Below are 14,763 nucleotides of genomic sequence, written 5' to 3'. Positions count from 1 at the left end.
ATCTCTTGAGGCAAAAGGTCTCAAGCCGAGGGCAGAAAGGCAAGTTACTCAGTGACACAGTGCTAAGCTAATTGCTGGGGTCTAAAAATATTGGGTTGGGGGGTAATGGCATTAGCAGTTTACAGAAGGAAGATAAACAGATAATTAGCTCATTTCTAGTTACCTTACGGGGCCAGGATCACTTATTCAAGGCCTTTTTGCCTAGCTCTTAACAAAGGGCAGGCTCTGTAATGTGAAGTGTTTAGGGCTACTTAGAAGGCTGGTGTTAGAGCTTCTTTGGAGCAAGATAGCATTTTAAACTTTTGATTATTTGGGGTCATTACTTAGGCTGTATTTTCTATCCTTTCAAATATGGATGTCTATCCTGAAAATGACAAAGCCACATTTTTGTTTATTTTTGGTAGACTTTTCTCTCATATTCCTAAGAATTCATGAAAGACATTTCTTGTTGAGGTTCCCAAATCATTATACACACAGTACATGCATGTATTACCTGTGGCATAAGAGACAGAAGTCAAGTGTTTATACCACCACTGCATTTGAAACATTTCTCTCATGTACATATTTTCAGGATAATTCTAAAATGTCCATCCTTGGTAAAGGATTTCTTCATTCAGTACAATTTCTAAACTTACACTACTATAAAAATTCTCTGATGTTTTCTGAGACAGCTAATATGGGCAAAGCACTTGTTTCATTCACTGCATTTGTGATTTTTCTCTTGTATGAACTCTCTGATAATTTCTAAGACTGCTACTGTGGATAAAGTAACTGTCACATTCAATACAATTAGAGTTTCTCTTCTTTATTTATTCTCTAACAAGTATGAATATTGTATTTTTGGGTAAAGCATTTCTCATATTCACTGCATTTGTAAGGTTTAGCTCCTGTATGGATTCCCTGATGAATTCTAAGACTACTTTTGTCAGTAAAGCATTTGTCACATTCACTGCATTTGTAAGATTTCTCTTCTATATGAATTCGCTGATGACATTGCAGATTCCACTTGTGGGTAATTCATTTTTCACATTCACTGCATTTGTAAGGTTTCTCTCCAGTATGAATTCGCTGATGGCTATGAAGACTGCATATTTGGATAAAGCATTTGTCACATTCACTGCACTTGTAAGGTGTCTCCCCTGTATGAATACTCTGATGACATTGCAGACTAACACTGTGATTGAAGTATTTGTCACATTCACTGCATTTGTAAGGTTTCTCTCCTGTATGAATTCATTGATGACGATCAAGACTGCATTTTTTGGCAAATCAGTTGTCACATTCACTGCATTTGTAAAGTTTCTCTTCTGTATTAATTTTCTGATGAATTCTAAGGCTACTTTTGTCAGTAAAGCATTTGTCACATTCAATACATTTGTTAGGTTTCTCTCCTGTATGAATTCGCAGATGAATCCTAAGATAGGACTGTCAGGTAAAGCATTTGTCACATTCAGTGCATTTGTAAGGTTTCTCTCCTGTATGAATTCGCTGATGACTTTGAAGATTAAATTTTTGGATAAAGCATTTGTCACATTCACTGCCTTTGTAAGGTTTCTCTCCTGTATGAATTTTCTGATGAATCCTAAGAGTGTTTTTATCAGTAAAGTATTTGTCACATTCACTACATTTGAAAAGTTTCTGTCCTGTATGAATTCTCTGATGAATCCGAAGATGGGCTTGTTGGGTAAAGCATTTATCACATTCACTGCATTTGTAAGGTTTCTCACCTGTATGAATTCACTGATGAATTTGAAGATGGAATTTTTGGGTAAAACATTTGTCACATTCACTACATTTGTAAGGTTTCTCTCCCGTATGAATTCGCTGATGACATTGCAGTCTGAATTTTTGGGTAAAGTATTTGTCACATTCACTGCATTTGTAAGGTTTCTCTCCTGTATGAATTCGCTGATGACTTTGAAGATTAAATTTTTGGGTAAAGCATTTGCCACATTCACTGCATTTGTAAGGTTTCTCTCCTGTATGAATTTTCTGATGAATCCTGAGACGATTTTTGTCAGTAAAGCATTTGTCACATTCACTACATTTGTAAGGTTTCTCTCCCGTATGAATTCTCTGATGAATCCTAAGATAGGATTGTCCAGTAAAGCATTTATCACATTCACTGCATTTGTAAGGTTTCTCACCTGTATGAATTCGCTGATGAAGTTGAAGATGGAGTTTTTGGGTAAAACATTTGTCACATTCACTACATTTGTAAGGTTTCTCTCCCGTATGAATTCTCTGATGACTATAAAGATTGCATTTTTGGGTTAAGCATTTGTCACATTGACTACATTTGTAAAGCTTCTTACCATTATTGTTTGGTTTCAGCATAAGTTTATGTTTAGATACAAAACCCTTATCAAATTCTGGATTGTTGTTTTCTTTCTTCCGTATGTGTATTCCTTGATTTAGATTATTTATAAAGCACTCATTTAAACACTTTACACAGTCTTTATATTTGGAAACTTCTCTGGTTTTCCCAATTTTAAGTCTTTTCAGGTTTGAGGATTGAAGTGAGGCATCTCTGTGGTTAGTTTTATCAGGTGTACTTTGGGTGGATTCATTAATCATTTTGCTGAGCTCATTACATTTATAAGACTTCTCTTGCATATTCACATGTTCATGGACATTGCACTCTGTGTCTTGATCTAAGACCTTCTGATGTCTTCCATGTATGAGATGATTTTCTAAAAGGTAAAAATAAAGATGGCAGGGATTACTGTATTGAGGAAAAAGATATTCAGTAATGCATGTTTGCTGATATTTCAAGTTAATTAGATCTTCTCAAGAATTCGTGCTCTCAAAACAGCTTTTTTCTTTTTTCATAATGATTACTTGGATCCTTAGAAAAACCACAATTCTGATCTACATCTACTGAGAAATGATAATACCCTTCTAAATGTTGTTTTAAAAATAGCACTTTGCAGAAACTAGGACAAATAACATGACTGATCAGTACTGAACTTTCACAAAGTAGATATCTGATCAATGTATACAGACCACCTAGCACTAGGGATAACTAGATGGTGAGAGGCAAGTGGAAGAGCATAAGCATTAAAATACTTTGTCATCAGAAGCTGGTTCTCCCACCACAGAAAGCTCTGGATAAAACAACACACCTGAAAAAAAGGAAGCTGACCTAAAATACTATCTCATGAATAAAACAGAGTTTTTAAAATAATTAATGCACTTAAAAAATACAGGAAAACATTGATAAATAGTTAGAAGCCCTAAAAGAACAAGCCAATAAATCCATTAAAGAAATACAGGGAAACACAAACAAACGGGTGAGGGAATTGAACAAAGGAATTCAAGACCTAAATGAGGAAGTAGAAACAATAAAGAAAACAAAAATGGAGGCAACCCTTGAAATGGAAAACCTAGGAAAAATTTCATGATTTATAGATGTAAGCAACATCAACAGAATACAAAGGATAAAAGAGAGAATATCAGGTATAGAAGATACCATAGAAGATATTGACAAAATTCTCAAAGAAAATTTAAAATATAAAAATCTTGTAACCCAAAACATCCAGGAAAACCAGGATACAAAGAAATGACACAATCTAGTAATAACAGAATAGAGGAGAGTGAAGATTCTCAGCTCATAGGGCCCAAAAACATCTTCACCAAAATCATAGAAGGAAACATCCCCACCCTAAAGTAAGGGAGGACCATAAACATAAAATAACCCTATAAAACAGGAAATAGATTGAAGCAGAATAGAAAATCCTCTCATCACATGTGTAAAGAAGAGTTAATATAATAGTAATTTTATTTGCTGAAATTATTATGTGTATAGAAATACAATTCCTTGTTCTCAACATTTAATTTTTTTTCAATTCGGACATTTCCAAGTAAAGTTATATAAGAGGTATGGAAAGATATCAAAGAATATAGCACTGGATACTCTTCAAAAGAAATCATAGAACTGAGAGGGAAATCCCATGAAAAATTTGTGATTCTAACCAGAACTTTCCTTAGTCTCGTGGTCTCTTGACATTTCAGAGAGTTTACATAAACAGAATGTAAGGAAATTCAAATAAAGATTCAGGAATTCAAAAGGAAGTAGAATCTTACCCAAAAACAATAGATTGTTGAAATTCTCCAACATTACATCTATGTACAATGACCGCTGTGCAAAATTGAGACATTCCCATTCCTCCAATGAGAAGTTCAAAGACACATCATTGAAGGTTAACAAACCCTGTAATAGAAAACTATTTAATATGCTACTGAACAATATTATTTTCCTACGTTAATAAAATGGCAGAAAGAATAGGAGATACTGATATAGATGAAAAAAGGAAAATATTGAAGGACAAATGTTTTCTAAAAGTTTAATAGAGATGTGTCTGAAAGTATGAATCGCTGCTCTTTCATAGACAGTCTATACAACAGCTCACTATAATGGTCTCATTTATTAAGGCTCTCACATTCATGAATTTTCTGTGGCTTTCTGAGACCTTAGCAGCAAATGAAAGTTTTTCCACAAGCACTACATTCAGAAATTTTGTTTGCTGTTGGGAATGTACACTATCTTTTTTAAAGTCCTATATTATAAAATGATTTTCCCACAACCTCATGGCACTACTCCATGGATTTTTTTAACCCAGTTCTTTAAAGTCCAATGATTTCTGCTGAACGCTACTGACAGGACGAATATACAACACATATGCATAATTTAAGGCAAACGAAACCAACATACATTATACAAAAAAGATGTTAACTCTAATAAAATATACTTTACTTAAATAGTCATAGACTTCCTTGTTTTTATACCTCTGAGAATGAATGATAGAATCATCTTAAAAGGAGCAAGCATTCTCAGAATATACCACATACATTTGATATCTATATTCAATTAAAGTACCTTTATGAAATATGCATTGATATTAAGCAGAATACCTGTGTCACATCACAGATGGTCAAGTTATGATGAGGAAAAATATGTTTTCAAATCTATAATATGCACCTTGCTCAAATATGGACACTTGTTCAATCCTGTGTGAAGCTGGGTCTCACATGACTGCTTTGTAGCATTATCTAGTTAACATTTTGACACCTAGATAAAAGACTACAAACTTCCTAAAATAAACAGAATATGACATAGAGAACTAATGGATGGACTAAATGTCAGAGTTTTTTCCTTAAATGGAAGAGGACTACAAAGTCAGGTTATACATTAAACATTCCAAATGACATATAGAATCAAATATTTAGACAAATTATTTTATGAAAGTAGATTCACAACTAAGTATTAAGAAAAAAAAACAGGCATGGCAAGGCAGTGTTTGTACATGCCTTTAATCCCAGCACTTGGGATACAGAGGCAGTAGAGATCAATGCTAGCCTGGTCTACAGAGTTAGTTCTAGGACAGCCAGGGGTTGACAGAGAAACCCTGTATCGAATAAAAAGAAAAAAAGAAAAGAAAAAAACCAAAGCTGGAGAGATGGCTCAGCTGTTAAGAGCACTGACTGCTCTTTCAGACTTCTGGAGTTCAATTCCCAGCCATCAAATAGTGACTCACAGCCATCCTTATTGGAGATTCAATTCCCTCTTCTGGTATGTCTAAAGACTAAGGCAGTGTATTCACATACATGAAATAAATAAATAAACATTTTGAAAAATTAGAAAAACCTCTATTAGAGAGCATTACATGTTTTAAAGTTAAATAAAAGCTGGCAAAAGTATACATAATAAAAACTTCGTACCTTCCATATGGTCTTTCACAACGTAATACTTAGGTATGTATGTGTAAATAAACAGCATACGACAAGATGCATTTCGATGAAGCAGAATCATTTTCTTTGATCAAATCTTGTTTCAAATTGAGGCAAAACTATTGTAACACTTCAGAAATGTGGAATACTTTATTTCTTATGGAATTGACTTTATTGAACATCTCAATCTTATAATATAACACTATTTTCTTTCTTTGGAATATGACCTCATTTGTATATCAGAATGGTAGCTTGCATGGATAAGTATGACTTTCAATTCTTGCTTTATCTTACAAAAACTACAATACACAGGTTATATATGTCTATTGCAAATTGTCTATAAAAAAAACCTTTTCCCAAGCAAATTGACCGAAGAAACAAGCTAGAGTCAGCAGCATTCTAATATCGAATAAAATTGATTTTCAATCAAAAAGATGAGGAAGGACAACACTCCATACTCATGAAAGGAAAAACATCTGACAACATGAACTCTCAGTTCTCATAATCTATTTTCCAAATACAAAAACACCCACATTTGTAAAAGAAACTTTACAAAAGCTCAAGGGACACACTTAACTTGACACAATAATAGTAGGAGACTTCAACATCACATTTGCACCAGTTGACAGATCATGGAAACAGAAACTAAACTGACATAATGAAACTAACAGAAGTTATAAACCAAATGGATTTAACAGACATTGAATGAGCATTTCACAATAAAACAAACAAACAAAATACCTTCTTCTTATGCCTCATGGTATGTTCTCCAAAATTAACCATATAATCAGAAATAAAAAAAAAAAAAAAGAAAGGTCGAATGGTACGTGAAAATTGCAATAATCCTATGCATCCAGTCACATTGCCATGAACTAAGAATTGTTTTCAATACCAACCAAAACAGAAAGTCCACATACACATGGAAAATCAACAAATCTCTCCTCAATGATAATGTACTAAGGCAAGAGTATAGGGGGAAAAAAATGACTTTTTAGAATTTAACAAAAATGAAGGAATAGCACATCCAAACTTATTGGCGACAATGACAACAGTGCTAAGAGGAAAATTCATAGCTCTCGGTGCATTCTTAAAGAAACTGGAGAGATCATACACTACCAGCTTGACAGCATATCTGAGAGCTCTAATACAAAAAGAATCAAACACTCCCAAGAGGAATATAAGTGAGGAAATAATGAAACTCAGAGATGAAGTCAACCAAGTAGAAACACAGAAAATATACAAAGAATCAACAAAACCAGGAGCTGGTTCTTCGAGAAAAATTGAAAACATGGATAAACCCTCAGCCAGCCTAACTAAAGGGCAAAGAGACAGATTCCAAATTAACAAAATAAGGAATGAAAAAGGAAACATAACAACAGAAATAGAGGAAATTTAAAAAAGACATGAGATCCTATAACAAAAGACTATATTCATCAAAACTTGAAAATTTAGTTGAAATAGGTTGTCTAGACAGGTACCAAGGTCAAGGAGGATCAATTAGGATCAGACAAACCATCTACACAGTCCCAAAATTCCAAAACAAATAGAAGCAGTCATTAAAATCTCCCAAACAAACAAACAAACAAACAAACAAAAAAAGTCCAGGCCAGATGGGTTTAGTGCAGAATTCTATCAGACATTATAGGAAGTCCTAATAGCAATACTTTTCAAATTATTCCACAAAGTAGAATCAGAAGGAACACTACCTAATTCATTCTATGAAGCCACAGTTACACTGATACCTAAACCACTCAGCTACCCAACAAAGAAAGAGAACTTCAGACAAATGTCCCTTATGAATATCAATGCAAAAGTACTGAATAACAATACTAGCAAACAAAATCCAGGACCACATCAAAATGACCGTTCAGCATGATCAAGAAGGCTTCATCCCAGGGATGCAGGAATGGGTCAATATACAGAAATCCATCAACATAATACACTGTATCAACAAACTCAAAGAAAATACCAAATGATCATCTCATTAGCTGCTTAAAAAGCCTTTGACAAAATACAACATCCCTACTTGTTATAAATCTTGGAAATATCAGAAATTCAATGCCCACAATGAAACATAATAAAAGCAATATACAGCAAACCAATAGCCAACTTCAAATTAAATGGAGAGAAACTTGAAGCACTCCAATTAAAATCAGGGACTAGTCAAGGCTGTCCACTCTTTCACTGAAAAGATAAAAGAAGAAGTCCTCATAAGATGGAAAGATCTCCCATTCTCAAGATTGGCAGGATTAATAGAGGAAAAATGGACATCTTACCAAAATCAATCTATAGATTCAATGCAATATCCATCAAAATTCTGACTCAATTCTTCATAGAGATAGAGCAATTTCCAAATTGATCTGGAATAACAAAAATTCCAGGATGGCAAAAACTATTCTCAATATAATGAGAATTTTGGTGGGAATCACCATCCCTGACCTCAAGCTCTACTTCAAAGCAATAGTAATAAAAACCACATGGTACTGTTAAAGAGACAGGCAGGTAGGGCAATGGAATAGAATGGAAGACTCAGAAATAAACTCATACACCAAAAGACAAAGGGAAATAACCATTTCTAAACTGAGAACTAACTGAGCACCTCACTGGGCAGTATCTCTCGACACAAACAGGTTTCAGGTGTAAACACACCCATGATCACCATGTCACAAGCAATTCCAAAAAAAAGAAAATACGGTCCATAGAATTCAAAAAGACACCAAGCTGATGGGCTAAAATGAGGACTCCTCAGTCCCACTTAGGAGAGAGAAGAAAGCAATCAAAGTAAGAGGGGATGGATCTGGGAGGTAAAAAGGATGGGGAGGGTGTGGGAGTGGGAGGGGAAGAAGGGATCCTGATCAGGTATTGGGTGAGGAAAATGGACTGAATCCCTGAAGGCCAGCATAAAGAATGGAAACAGGCAACCTCGGGAGGTAGGAGGTTGGTGGGACCTTCCAGAATGCAGAGACCTGAGAGGTGAGAGACTCTCAGGACTCAAAGGGAGGAACCTTAGATGAAATGCATGACAGTAGGGAGAAGGAATTTATAGAGCCCACCTCCAGCAGGAATACAGGGTATCCAGTGAGGGAGGAGGTTGCCATCCCACAATCAAAACTCTGACCCATATTTGTTCCTGTCTGAAAGAACAGCAGGGATGGAAATGGAGTCTGAGAAAAAGAAGGTCCAGCAACAGGCCCAAAGTGGGATCCATCTCAAGGGGATGTCCCAAGGTCTGACACTATTACTGAGGCTATGGAGTGCTCACAAAAAGAGACCTAGCATGACTGCCCTCCAGAAGACCCAACAAGCAGCTGAAAGAGTCAGATGCAGGTATTTGCACCCAACCAATGGACAGAAGCTGCTGACCACTTTGGTTAAATCAGGGAAATGTTGGAAGAAGCAGAGTGGGAGGGCAATCCTGTAGGAGGACCAGCAGTCTCAATTAAGCTGGACCCCTGAGATCTCTCAAAGACTGGACCAACAAAGCAGCATAAACAAGCTGATATGATGTCCCTACCACACACAGAAGAGGAGGGTTGAGGCTGGGTTCAATCAGAGAAGATGAACCTAATCCTCAAAAGAGTAGAGGCACAAGGGAGTTTAGAAATCTGGTTGGGTGGAGGGAGGGGGTGGGAAGTGTGGGAGAAGGAATGGAATGGGGAGCACTCAGATGGTGGATAGGGAGTATGGAGGAATGAAATCTGGAGTGTAAAAAATAAATAAAAGACAAAAACGTTGTAAAATTAAAAAAAAAAAAAAAGAATACTGCAATCTGCATCTGCTCACAAACACAGCAAGCACTGTTATGGCCAAAGAGAGACACTCTTTCCTCTTTCTGCCATCATCTGTTCCTCTAGTGATCTAATATATTTGCGATTAGGATTGAAGACAGTGAGGCTCTTATGATTTCATCCTTCTACAAATTGTGCTCTTCCATACATTGCGCACGACATCAGTGTCCACACATTTCAATACCCACAATCACAAGCTTTTGTCTGGAACCATAACAACCTTCGAAAAGCAACTTCTGTGACAAACGAGACTTCCTTCCACAGTAATATAAGAGTACACAACTCCATCCAATGTAGAAATTAGCTATCGATAGAGTTTTTGAGAATCATTTACAATAGATTCTCTTTGAAACCTGCAGTCTTCAGTCCATGGAAATTGAATGGCCTAACAGTAGAAAATCCAGTGAAAATAGCATGCTGTTATATATGTGAAAGTCTTAAACATTAAATTTTCTTTATGTTAGAAGAAAATGAAGATCTTAGAAAATAAGCCCTTTAGATAACATTACCACATGTAGATAATAAAACTTTTGAATGGTTTGACTGATAATGAGATTTCTAAAACAAATGTAGACAGCACACTGACCTGTGGAGTGTTTACCAGTGAAGCACTCATTCTTTTTGTTGTTCTTCTCCAAGTTTCAAATATTGGGACTCTTCTTCAAATTTCACAGGGTTTGAAAAGCACAAAGATGAAATTAATACAACCCCATTATAGACAAAGCTAAAGAACATAAAAATACATTAAAAGTAAAATGATACCAGGAATCTTGTCAACATTTCTACAGACTTGAGAGCATGGAGTGACAATTTAGTGTGGAAAGGAATATGAGTATGATCTGAGTCCTCTCTCTAACATCAGCCTGCACCGGACAAAAACAGAGAAAGTAGAAGCTTATTAAGCAGGAAATTTCAGAAGCTGAAAGTGTTTAGTCATTTTTGTAGATGGTTATGTGGTTGTTCTCTATAATAGACTATATATACCCATGTGCATATGCATATGCTCTGGAAAGGACACTCCAGAATTACCCAAGTCTCTTTAGAGATTCTAGCTAGGAAATCAACTCTTTTCATGAGTAAAAGTTCCAGGATTCTCAGGAGACTTGAGGTTCAGTAACTGTTGATTGTGACAGGATAAAATAGATTTCATTTCAGCATCAAGGTGAGAGCTCAGAAATTCCAGGCCAGACATGGGGGGGAGGGGTCTGTCTTTAAAGTACAGATTTCTGAGCTCATGGACACCTTTCAGAGGGCAGGGCTTCTTGGTTTGTGTGTGTGTGTGTGTTGAGTTTTATTCTTCCCCAAATTATGTTTACACAAAAAAAAGATCTCACAAGCTAATTGATTCTGCATATGTAAATAGATTAAACACATTGGTGATTAAAAATGTATCTGAGTTGAGTTAAGAAATAAACACCACTGGGCAGTGGTGATGCATGCCTTTAATCACAGCACTTGGGAGGCAGAAGCAGGTGGATGTTCAAGGCCACCCTGGTCTATGGAGTGAGTTCCAGGACAACAAGGGTTACACAGACAAACCCTGTCTCGAAAAAGTGAAAAAAAAAAAAATAAAGCGCAAAGAAGAGGAACAGTACAGAGACATCATACAAAGTTGGTTTGTTATTTTACAGAGCATTTGCCAGAATATATACAAACACAGATATTGTCATTAAATTATATGTAAATGGAAGGAAAGCTGAGTTTACATCAAGAATGCAAGAGAGTTCTGACATTCAAAACTAATCAACATAAGACTCAAAGATACTCAGTGAAAGATAAATTACGTTGGGATATTTGAACCTGTTTCTACTTAGCGTGTGGTTCTGCCCAACAACACACATACAATCACTCTGATTGGAATACAGTCAAGCCCTTAATAGTCACTTCAGACCCAAATGATGAAGGTTGGAGAGTATGTAGAAGGAAGCACCCATGTTTGAAAGTGATATACAACTGGGTGGGAAAAAAGGTGACAAATCAGAGAAAGATTTGACAAAATAGGATATGCTCAACTCTCAAGAGAAAAGAGGAAAACAAGGTACTTAGGGGAGAGAAAGACAGTACAGAAAGAAGGGAATAGTAAAGGAATACAGGAGAGTTCATGGAGAGCAGTAGAATTGAGTACATAGAGCAATAAAGAGGGAGAAAAAAACAGTTTTACTGGAAGTGTTTTAAAGGGAAGAGAGAACATGCTAGACACAGAGGAATTGGAGTCAGAACAGCTGAGTTGAACCAGGCAGTGAAGAGTTGAGAAGGAACAAGAAAGGGGGAGCTTATTCATCAGCAAATTTCAGAGGTTTAGATAAGATTGTAGGGAGGCTAGAGTCTTCCAGAACTAGACCTAGCTTAACAAAGGCAGTGATCTTCTCAGACAACAACATATTACATTATGAGAATAAAAGGTACTTTTATAGCTCTGTGGTAAAAATTAGAGATTGTTCAATATAAATGCTCTCAAGAATGTAAGAAAAGAATAATAAAGATATAAAGACGCAAATCTACAGCCTACAGTCAGAAAAGGTCAACAGTGATTTTCCCACTCTAATTAGGCCCAATTCTACACAGTGCATCAGTGAGAACAAAATTCAAGGACAGAAAAACATGTAGAGTGGAGAGAATATGTGACTCAGAAAGCTAGTTCACCTTTTCAAAAAACCAACTCACATCAGATCATTCACTCTGTCATCAAACACCTGGACTCCTTGGTGAGCAGCATTCATAGTGTCAGAACTGATTTGCAATCTGGGGCAGGGGCAGAGTTATCAATAGTCATACCAGACTTCCGTCTGGTTTACAACAATCTCAATATGACAGGCAAGGCATGGCCACTACTATCATAGTGGGAAGACTATCTGTGGGTAACAGAATTTTTTCTGGTTCAAGCTGAGACCAGCTCCACAGGAAAAAAAATACATACGTTACACTGGGAATCTGCCTAAAATCCAATATGGAAGGCCCTAGGTGGGGAATCCACTATTGACATTTGCTACGTGTATAAGTGGCCTGTGTCACACTGATATCGGAGGCTGACTGCTTTCATTCTGACTTAAAAAAAACAAAACAAAACTGGGGCTGGTGAGATGGCTCAGCGGTTAAGGACACTGACTGTTCTTCCTAAGGGCCTAGGTTCAAATCCCTGCAACCACATGGTGGCTCACAAAAATCCGTAAATGAGATCTGACACCCTCTTCTGGTGTGTTTGAAGACAGCTACAGTGTACTTACATATAATAAATAAATAAATCTTAAAAAAAAAACCTATTTTCAATGGGCAACGTTATTTTAGAAATTCACATCTAAATATTACAATCAACTCATTGGTGACTGCACTGGCTATAATGAGAAACTGATAACACCACATTTAATATTACTCAAAATGAAATTTTCCAGAATCATTATTGGAAATAGAATCTGCCTAAACCAAATTCCTTTCTTCTTCCTACTAACAGGGGAGACCTGTTAGCATTCTGTCTAAATTTCACCCCCACAGTTACTTGATAAGAGCCAGGAATGCTCCTCCCCAGAGTTACCTGGCAACCCCCAGGTAGGCTGACTCAGTATAAAAGGGGCTGCTGGACCCTCCCCTCTCTCTGGATCTCTTGCTTCCTTCTTGCTTCTCTGTTGCCCTCTGGGGCACTTCTCTTCCCGCCTCCCTTACCCATTCTTTTTGCTGGCCTCTACTTCTCGAGTGTCTCCAGATCTGATAAATAAAGCTTGCTTACGTGCTGGGATTGTTTTTTCCTGGCGACACTCAGAGTTACCAGAACCTACAATATATCTTCTACTTGGCCATACCTTACTACTACCGTGTCTTCCTGTTTTATTCAGTCCTAAGGTGTAACACTAATATCTAAGCCCATGAAGACACATTTTCTAAATGGAGTACTTATATCAGAAAATGCCCATACCTCACTGTAAAATTAATTGAAAGTGTAACTTTAAATAATAAATATGAATATCTATAGTCAGTGTGAAGGTGATTTACAATGTACATTTTCTGATCCAATCAAATCTGCAGTGGATCCTCATATGACTAATATCTACAAAGCACTCTGGGGATGCATATGAATTCATTCTCCTGGCAAAAGGCTACTCTCTTAAAGTGGCAAATGGAGGAACACAAGAGTTAAGAAAGAATGGATGAATTTTAATTTGAAGAGCTCTGTTAAGACTTTACCAAAGACAATCTCCATGTACAAATTACAGATACTGCATATGACGTACAAGGTTATTTTAGAGGAATGTTCAGGAAATCATAACATTGATTAAAAACTTACACTGAACCCTAGCTCATATTGTTATGCCCAGATATTGAAACCACAAAGATCACCAGGACTTGACTGATGTATTTCATACCAGTGCATATTCCTGCTCAGTATGTAAACCTGCCGTGATGCAGCAGGTTAGCTGACTGAGCAGGATTCTTATCTCTTAAGGGGAAAGTACTCAGAAAATAATGTAGTAGGGCCAGTAAGTCCCAGCAGCTGTAGCTGGCTGGATATATCTCAAATTGAGACCTGTTTTTGCTTGGTTGTTTGTTTTTTGTTTTGTTTTGTCTAAAATTACATCTATGGCCTTCCACTCAGGTTTCTCATACCTCAATAGGATCTCAAACTTCCTGACAATTGTAAGACATGCACCACAGAATAGTGAGTGTGGCAACAAAAAATGCACCTGTGTCACACACCTGCTTTACCCCTGCCAGTTTCTCTGAACCGGCAGGTTCCAGAACAGACTCATCGCTGGTGACTCTCTAGGAAGGCCCACACAGCAACTGAAACTTGCAGAAATTTTTGAGTATCTCAAATACTTGGGTCTAGTTTCCCCCCAGAATTCCTGACCATGAGGACAGCCAAGACACACAGGGAATGCTAGAGTGATGGGATTTCCTGTCACTATTGCCTGGTTCCTTGGGACAACTCCTTCTGGAGGCACCCAATATACTGCAGCTTCCTCTTACATGTTTCTTCTGAACCCACCTGCTTAGGACTCTTTTAATGAATGAGCTTCCCAGTACCTCTCATCTGGGTTTGTTTGTTTGATTGATTGATTGTTTTTCCTTGCTTGCTTACTTCATTGCTTGTTTTCTTGTTTTCCTAAATGCATCTAATCAGGCAGGAAGGCCCTCCCCGAATCAAGGAACCACTCCCCCAACTCTTTTGCAGCCTGACTTCCATACAACTACAACAGTGGACACAGCTTCCCCACAAGCTTGCCACCATTCCAGACCAGAACTGGATGCAGTA

The 14,763-nt window shown here is 36.9% G+C and overlaps 3 protein-coding genes and 1 pseudogene across 6 annotated transcripts in view; 2 read left to right on the top strand and 2 right to left on the bottom strand.

Moving 5' to 3' along the window:
* Nucleotides 1–14,763, bottom strand: part of LOC127681600 (oocyte zinc finger protein XlCOF6-like) — a 1,434,619-nt gene that overhangs the window by 1,206,059 nt on the left and 213,797 nt on the right. The gene's annotated exons all lie outside the window — the stretch shown is intronic.
* The window catches only part of LOC127681615 (oocyte zinc finger protein XlCOF6-like), a 988,257-nt gene that overhangs the window by 818,235 nt on the left and 155,259 nt on the right, over nucleotides 1–14,763 (top strand). The window lies entirely within an intron of this gene.
* The window catches only part of LOC127681617 (oocyte zinc finger protein XlCOF6-like), a 1,149,846-nt gene that overhangs the window by 1,072,679 nt on the left and 62,404 nt on the right, over nucleotides 1–14,763 (top strand). The window lies entirely within an intron of this gene.
* LOC127681631 (gastrula zinc finger protein XlCGF26.1-like) overlaps nucleotides 790–14,763 on the bottom strand; it is a 117,080-nt pseudogene continuing 103,106 nt past the window's right edge.

The sequence above is a fragment of the Apodemus sylvaticus genome, chromosome 3, assembly GCF_947179515.1.
Source record: "Apodemus sylvaticus chromosome 3, mApoSyl1.1, whole genome shotgun sequence".
Classification (NCBI taxonomy): domain Eukaryota; kingdom Metazoa; phylum Chordata; class Mammalia; order Rodentia; family Muridae; genus Apodemus; species Apodemus sylvaticus.
The sequence above is the reverse complement of the archived record's forward strand: the minus strand, read 5'-3'. Positions and strand labels throughout refer to the sequence as shown.